General features: G+C 33.8%; 1 protein-coding gene across 4 annotated transcripts in view; it reads left to right on the top strand.

Annotated features, from left to right (window-relative positions):
• Window positions 1-7,717, top strand: part of LOC107720583 (heparan sulfate glucosamine 3-O-sulfotransferase 1-like) — a 62,151-nt gene that overhangs the window by 41,691 nt on the left and 12,743 nt on the right. The gene's annotated exons all lie outside the window — the stretch shown is intronic.

Genomic DNA, 7,717 nt, shown 5'->3' with positions numbered 1-7,717 from the left:
ATGATCTTCAGAAATCATTCTAATATGCTGATTTGCTGCTCGAGAAACATTTCTGAGTATTATCAATGTTGAAAACAGTTGTGCTGCCCAATATTTTTGTGGAAACTGTGATGCATTTTATTTTTCAGGATTCACAGATGAATAGAAAGTTCAAAAGAACAGCATTTATTTGAAATAGACATTTTGTAACATTATAAATGTCTTTACTGTCACTTTTGATTAATTTAATGCATCCTTGATGAGTAAAGTATTAATCTTACTGACCCCAAGTGGTAGTGTACATGTAACAATGCCCTAGAATTTGGCCAAAACAAGGTATCTTATCTGCGATGCCTTGAAATGCTGTCTAGATGAGGAGCTCAGTGGGTTTTGACAGTGTATATCACATTAGTTTTGTAGTTGCTCATGCACGCTCAGAGATTCTGACACATAACCTTCCCGTCCCTGGCGGTGGCGTTACTGGGGTTTAACGCAGGAGTTTACAGATGATGTTATGCCACATCCTGAGTGTTTGGTTCCTGCAGGGCTGATGACTGTCATAGAGAAGATCCGCTCATCTGCCGCGTGAACATACATCGCTGCTGGAGTCGCGGAGGGAGGTTTGAACGTCTGCTTAATTAAGAGAGCTGCGCTCATGTTCAGGTCTACTGATAAACCAGCAGAACACAACTAACGTCTTCATAAGCCTAAATGAGGAGCTGAGATACGGTTTGAACCTTAGAAACATCACAAACAGGGTTCAAAATGAACAAGTAAACAATTTGAAAAACTCATTTTAATAAAAAAATTAAATTAAATTAAATAATTTGTCACAAGGACAAAAATATTTATTTAAATAATAATAATAATAGTGGTAGTAATAATAATAATATGGAAAAATGCAAAATACAGTTTCATGGTCAGTAATAAATATTTATGAATGCATGTTTATTTATTTATTTGTTTTCAATTCATATCCCTTTGGTAGGTATGGCAAAAAAAATAAAAATAAAGTCAAAGACAAATATAATAATAAAAACCGTAATGATAATAATAATAATAATAATAATAATAATTATTATTATTATTATTATTATTATTATTATAAAAATACTAATAATATGCAAAATTGCTAAATGCAAAATACAGATTCATAGTCAGTAATAAATATTTGACCACCTTTTTCTATTTTGTTTATTTGTTTATTTTAGTTAATCTCCTATTGGTAGGTGTGGCAAAAAAATATTATGTTTGTACTACTACTACTAATAATAATAATATGCAAAATACAGTTTCATGGTCAGTAATACATATTTATGACTTAATATTTAGTATTTTTCTTCTTTCAATTAATCTTCCATTGGTAGGTGTGGCAAGAAAATAATAATTTTGGTCCCCGATTTGAAAAAGAAAATTAATGAATTAATTAAGTGATAATGATAATAATAATAATAATATGCAAAATACTATTTCATGGTCAGTAATAAGTAAACAGTGCCTTGCAAAAGTATTCAGACCCCTGACCAATTCTCTCATATTATCAAATTATAAATGGTACACTGAAATTTCATTCTGATGGATATTTTATTTGAAAACACTGAAACTTAAAATCAATTATTGGAAGGTGACGTTGTGTTTTAGGTAGTAGTAAACCGTCACAACAGCTGATATATTTGACCATTTTGCGATTATAATTGCTTGTAACATTTGTCTGTTTGGCTAACAGAAGTGCTTTCTCTAATATTGTGTCACGTTGGTTTTGTTTTGTGTTCATGTTTCCATGTCTCTTATTTTGTAATGTTTCTTGTTTCTTCCTTGCCCTCATGTGTTCCTTTATTCCATGTGTCTTGTTCTCATTGGTTCCTGTTCTTTACTTCTGTTTGCTCATTGGTTGGTTTTGTCATGTGTTCCTTTAGTCTAAGTATTTAAGCCCTCTTGTTTGTCATGTATTGAATGCATGTAACCCTGCTCTTGGTGAGTGAGTGTTTTGGTCAAGTCTGCTCATGTTCGTGTCTAGTCTTTGTTTTATATTTGCTCACATTGGATGGAATAAAACTGCACATGGGTTCTTAAACTCTTTTTAAACATATTGCATTTTTTTATAATCTATCAACAGCTTTTGCTGTAGATATAAATATGTTTTCATTTAATTTTAAATGCATGCATCTGCTAAAAGTTGATTTTGGTAAGTTTTTAGGAGTATTAGAGAATGATAATCTTAAAATACACTTAATTTGATGTACTTCTCTTCTCTTCTCTTCTCTTCTCTTCTCTTCCTCCTACTCCTACTCTCGTCTCGTACTCTACTTGTCTCTTCTCTTCCTCCTACTACTCCTCTTTTGCTGTAGATATAAATATGTTTTCATTTAATTTTAAATGCATGCATCTGCTAAAAGTTGATTTTGGTAAGTTTTTAGGAGTATTAGAGAATGATAATCTTAAAATACACTTAATTTGATGTACTTCTCTTCTCTTCACCTCCTCTTCTCTTCTCTTCTCTTCTCTTCCTCCTACTCCTACTCTCGTCTCGTACTCTACTTGTCTCTTCTCTTCCTCCTACTACTCCTACTCCTACTTCTCGTCTCTTCTCTTCCTCCTACTACTCCTACTCCTCTTCTCTACTCTACTCTTCTCTTCTCTTCTCTTCCTCCTACTACTCCTACTCCTACTCCTCTACTCGTCTCTTCTCTTCTCTTCTCTTCTCTTCTCTACTCGTCTCTACTCTTCTCTTCTCGTCTCTTCCTCCTACTCCTACTCCTCTTCTCTTCTCTTCTCTTCCTCCTACTCCTACTCCTCTACTCTACTCTACTCTACTCTTCTCTACTCGTCTCTACTCTTCTCTTCTCGTCTCTTCCTCCTACTCCTACTCCTCTTCTCTTCTCTTCTCTTCCTCCTACTCCTACTCCTCTACTCTACTCTACTCTACTCTTCTCTACTCGTCTCTACTCTTCTCTTCTCGTCTCTTCCTCCTACTCCTACTCCTCTTCTCTTCTCTTCTCTTCCTCCTACTCCTACTCCTCTACTCTACTCTACTCTACTCTTCTCTACTCGTCTCTACTCTTCTCTTCTCGTCTCTTCCTCCTACTCCTACTCCTCTTCTCTTCTCTTCTCTTCCTCCTACTCCTACTCCTCTACTCTACTCTACTCTACTCTTCTCTACTCGTCTCTACTCTTCTCTTCTCGTCTCTTCCTCCTACTCCTACTCCTCTTCTCTTCTCTTCTCTTCTCTTCTTGTCTCTTCTCTTCTCGTCTCGTCTCGTCTAGTCTAGTCTCTTCTCTTCCTCCTACTACTCCTACTCCTACTCCTCTACTCGTCTCTTCTCTTCTCTTCTCTTCTCTTCCTCCTACTACTCCTACTTCTTCTCTTCTCTTCCTCCTACTCCTACTCCTCTTCTCTTCTCTTCCTCCTACTCCTACTCTACTCTACTCATCCAGAGCCTCAAACAGCCTTATTACTCGCACATCTCTTGTGCATTTCTTCTGTTTTAAGCGTGTTACTGCCCACGTGAGCCTGATAACTGCTTTTGTGAGATGACACACGCTTTGTATTGTTCTGACACGTCGCTCCTTCTTTCTCTGAATGCAACAGTAATTGATTTGCCTCCTAAAAAACGCGAACGTCGTTACAAAGAGTTTCATATGTGGTGCATATATATGCACATATATTGTCCCAGCAGGTGCATGAATCTTTTTGAGTGCATTTCTTTATAATTTAAATTTAATTTAAATTTAGGCTTGAACTTCTCGCCACCTGGAGGCGTCACAGAGCGTCTAGAGATGAGACCGTTCTTATGAGACTTGATAACAGGTCTCACATTCTCCACACATACACACTTTGGCACATTTTAATACGTTTCGTCCCTCCCGAGTGTGGCAATGCACAATAGACGGTTTGCAATTCAAATGAAAAATGCTATTTTCAACACTGAGCTGTTTTATATTCGCCCTCAAACCATTTCAGCAGAGGAAAACCAATTACATGAGCTGCTAAAAAAAATAATACAAAACCTAATAAAAAATGCAAATTAATTTGGCAGGTTTGCCGCCTAAGTGGAGCTTTTTCCTGTAAAAAGATTTGCGTTTTCTCCTGTACTCTGTTTCAGTAGCTGCATGTTTGCAAGTTTGTTGTTACTAGTCAAATCTAGCATTTTCAGACATCAAATGCATGCAAATGCACAATAGACGGTTTGCAATTCAAATGAAAAATGCTATTTTCAACACTGAGCTGTTTTATATTCGCCCTCAAACCATTTCAGCAGAGGAAAACCAATTACATGAGCTGCTAAAAAAAATAATACAAAACCTAATAAAAAATGCAAATTAATTTGGCATGTTTGCCGCCTAAGTGGAGCTTTTTCCTGTAAAAAGATTTGCGTTTTCAGTAGCTGCATGTTTGCAAGTTTGTTGTTACTAGTCAAATCTAGCATTTTCAGACATCAAATGCATGCAAAAGGTCTGCAGCAAATATTATGTAGCTCCAAATGCTAATGCTGTATTCTCAAGATTAATAATTATGCATTTACAATTATGCATTTTATCCAAAGTGACTTTCAGGGTTTGCAGTTTCATTAAATGCATGCAAACCCGTGATCGCAGCGTTGCTTGTGCTTTCCTCTGCTCTCTTTGAGTTCCGTAATGCCATGTGATAAGATAAATCTATACTGATACTAAAATATCTGTTTTAAGTGTGTAATAAAAGATCAGTTTAAATTAAAATTGCCCAATTACCCAATTTTATGCATGCATCTTTTTATGCTTATTAAAATTGTGTTTTTAGATTAGGTACTGCAATCAGTTGTTATGAAGACACACTTTTTGATGTCTTTAAAGCGAACAGATAACAAAGAAGCCACACAAAAAAAATCATGGTGACTTCTAATGTTCTAAATGACATCTAAATCATCTTTTTATGCGTGCAATGTCTTTTTATGCTTATTAAAATTGTATTGTTGAATTGGCTACATCAAGCTTTATTGCAATCAAATGTTGCAGCTTCCCAGAATGCACTGCTATGATGAAACTATTCTTCCAAGAAGGTAGAGAGAGAATATAAATATTCTTATATTTCATTCAATACTGAAAAAAATAGACTATTTTACTTAAAATTTGTCTGTGCTGCCCAAGAAGTTCAGGGAACCTATTACCACAACTTAAATCAATGCATGTTTGCAAGTTAATGAAAATTATAATTTATTGATTTAATTAAACATTTTAAGTTGCAAACATTTATTTTGATGAGCTCTGTTGACATAATATTTCATAAACTTAATATTGTGTGAAATTTTAACTGAAATGTGTTAAACTGCATTTAAACTCCGTGTTGATTTTTTTTTTTTTTTAAGTAAGTGATTTAATGAAATCGTCTTGCTAACATGGGCTTAAATTGGGCAGGGATTTCTAGTTCCCAGCATGCTTTGCATAGGACTGGATAAGGAGAATTAATTGTTCATTAAATGTACATGTTAAATAAGTTACATTTAACATGCCCTATACTAGCTGTTCATTTAAACTGCAACAGGTAAGATTCATTGCCTCCAGAGCCACAACTCAATTATGACGAACTTAATATTTTTTAAGTAACAATCAATTTTAAAAATTGTGTTTATGCTGCACATACTCAGTGTAGTTTGTTAGGTTACACTTTATTTTACAGTATGTGTACTTACCCAAGAAAGTACTGGGTAGTTTAAGGTAATGGGTTAAGGTTAGGTTTATGGTTAGTACCTAGTTATTACCCAGTTATTGTGATTGCAATAATAAGTACATAGTATAGATGTACATGCGGAACAGGACTGTAAAATAAAGTGCTGCCGTTTGTTGGTTTGAACATAATTTTATTAGAAGTTGTCATAGTTTAAAAACTGTTGCATTAATTGTGTTGTTGAGCCAAACAGTTGTTTTTAGTGTCTTTTTATGCATATTCAAATTGTGTTGTTAGCTTAGCAACATCCTAACATCAAACTCTTCATTTGCAATAGATTTCTTGTGTTTTTCTTCTTTCTAAGTTTGTTTTCCGTTTTTTGTTTTTAAATCGCGCTGATCAATTTTGAGATTTTGGGTTATTTGGCTTTTCATAATGTGTTTTTTCAGACTAGTGGAAAGAAAACATCCAAAATACACTTTTAAGTATTTATTTTATTGCACTTTATCTATTTGCATCTGTAGATTTCAACATTTCATAATTTTATATAACATTTTATATTTTATACAGTACAACATTTTAAACATTTTATGCCTTATACAACATTTTATTTCCAAAAACATGGTAAAAAATATTTTGTAACCCAATATTTTATTTTATTTTTTTATTTTATTTTATTTTATTTTATTTATTTGTTTTGTTTTGTTTTGTTTTGTTTATTATTTTATTTTATTTTATTGTTTTGTTTTGTTTTGTTTTGTTTTGTTTTGTTTTGTTTCCTGATTTATAGTGTGATAAAAGGAGATATAAAAAATCCATTCTGTATAAAAACCTTTAATTCTATGTCAACAAAATATGTAAACAATATATTTTTATCTGATATTCAGATTTCTGTTCTGGAAATGAATGCAAATGAATGCATGTTTAATTAGATAATGCCTTTTTTGCATATTAAATAATACCTTTGATTTACATATTTAAACATAATTTCAGAAAAGTTACATAAAAAATACAATAAAATACAAAAAAAAAAAAAATGTTTGCAATTCTTAATGCAATCAATCAACTGAGGAAGTACGGTGATGAATATTAGTTCTATTTTTTAGCCTATTCACCCAAGCTGTCTTGCTTTAATCTAATAACGAATGGACTGTTTCACTCAATATTCGTATTTTGCAGCATATTAATGTCCTTCTCTATTGGAGTCAATAGTAAGTCGAGTCTCTCTTGAACTCTGAGCGCTCTCGGTGTTGTTTATTGTGAGGAAGTTCCCTTGGTTTTGAAGCAGGGATCTAGTCTTTGTCCCGCTGTACTGAAACCCTTCAGCCTGTAGAGGAATCTTCTGGGATTGTTTGAAAGCCTGTTTCCCCAAAGCATTATTTTCTTCCTCAGACGAACCAACATGGGTGCAGTTCTCTCGTAGGACAGATGTTGCGATGATGGTCAGATACTTGTGTTATGAATGAGACGTTTAGCTGGCCTTCTGCGCTGGTGTGGTCTGAGGAACGAGTGAGAAAGAGAGAAACACGCTGTCTTATGAGGGAAAGATGCACCATGGGAAGCGTTTACAGCGTTAACTTTTAACTTTATACATTTTTCTGTATTGCTTTATTGCATTTAAATGTTCAGTTATTTTTGTTATAATAAAAAAAGTTATTAAACCTGTTATACTGTATTATGACAGCACTTTTTTTTTAAACTAAATTTCAATATCGTGATAATACCGCATACCGTGATAAAAGCATTAGCAATTAATCGCAACATGAAAATTTGATACCGGCATATCCCTATTTTGAAGGCTGTGAAGGCATGAACTACAACTGTCCAGAAAGACAAAGAACAGAGTGAAAAAGTGTGTGAGTCTCACAGAGCCTGTCAGGAGCGGGTCTGAGTCATATTCACCCCAAAATCAGCAAAGTGAGATGCTGTTTTTTGCTTAAAGAAAATGAATACAGGGATTAGTTCTTTCTAAAGTTGCTTGCTGTTACAAGATAAAAAATGCATGCACTGGAGTGATGTAGATGGGTAGCCTGAAAAATCTTTTTCAGTCAGAATTTTTTTTTTCTTTTTTTCATAATACATTTTCATACATTTCAG

Source organism: Sinocyclocheilus rhinocerous, unplaced genomic scaffold (genome assembly GCF_001515625.1).
Source record: "Sinocyclocheilus rhinocerous isolate Xijiao unplaced genomic scaffold, SAMN03320098_v1.1 scaffold1304, whole genome shotgun sequence".
NCBI classification, from domain to species: Eukaryota; Metazoa; Chordata; class Actinopteri; order Cypriniformes; family Cyprinidae; genus Sinocyclocheilus; species Sinocyclocheilus rhinocerous.
The sequence above is the reverse complement of the archived record's forward strand: the minus strand, read 5'-3'. Positions and strand labels throughout refer to the sequence as shown.